A 1,006-nucleotide genomic window follows, 5' to 3' on the forward strand; every position below is an offset into this window, starting at 1 on the left:
ATTATTATAAAAAAATATTGTGCAATTTTATGATATAAAAAAATATGAATAAATTAAATTTTTAGAATTTGTTTTACTTTATTACCAAATAAAATACAAGAACAGTAGAACACTAATTATTTTTTGTATTAGTTTTTTGTATCCTATTCTTCAGTGTCTTATTTTTTTCCATTCTCAAAATCGGAGACAGCTTTAGTATTTGTATAGCAAAAATTTTTGTTTAATTTTGTAAAAGTTTAGTGGATCTTCTTTATTAATCCCTTCCAAAGATTAGCGCAGTTCAAATCAACTTTTGTTCGTCCAGCTAAAATTTTTAGGTTTTTCAAGTACAATTTATACTTTTTTCATTACTTTCAACTAAAAAATTCTGCAGAATCTAAAAAATAGATAAAGAGGAGTAGGGTAACAACTTTTATATGTAACTAAAAGTTCTATATTTTTCAGATAAAATTTATATAATTTTATCTTTTTTATTCACGTAAAAAATTGCATAACGTAAGCAACACAAAAGATACGACAAACTGTGTTTTATTTAAGGTTTAAGATTTCAAATGATATTTATTTTTTCAAAATATGGCCTAAGTTATTTCTAAGACCAAACGTAATTAAATGTGAACGTCGCTTTTAAAAATAATATACCAATAAATCATTTATTTATATATTTATTACAATAATTTGAATTAGAGTACATTGCAAAATAGCTTTTAAATTCATTTGATATAAATTCTATTATTTGTAAACAATAAAAATCAAACGGATATTATTCAAATCATAACAAATTAAATAAATTTTATTTTTTGAATCTATTTAAATCATACTGCAAATATAGTTATATCTCATTATTACTAACAACAACATACTTTGAAAGTTTTTAAATATTTTTTCTTTGCAAACAACATTAATAAAGAATCTTTTACGGCAATGCTATTGCATGACCAAATTATTTTAATAATTAATTTAGTCTAATAAAAAATAATAAAAACACACATAAGAAGAAAAAAATATT

This window comes from Arachis ipaensis, chromosome B03, assembly GCF_000816755.2.
Source record: "Arachis ipaensis cultivar K30076 chromosome B03, Araip1.1, whole genome shotgun sequence".
Lineage (NCBI taxonomy): Eukaryota > Viridiplantae > Streptophyta > Magnoliopsida > Fabales > Fabaceae > Arachis > Arachis ipaensis.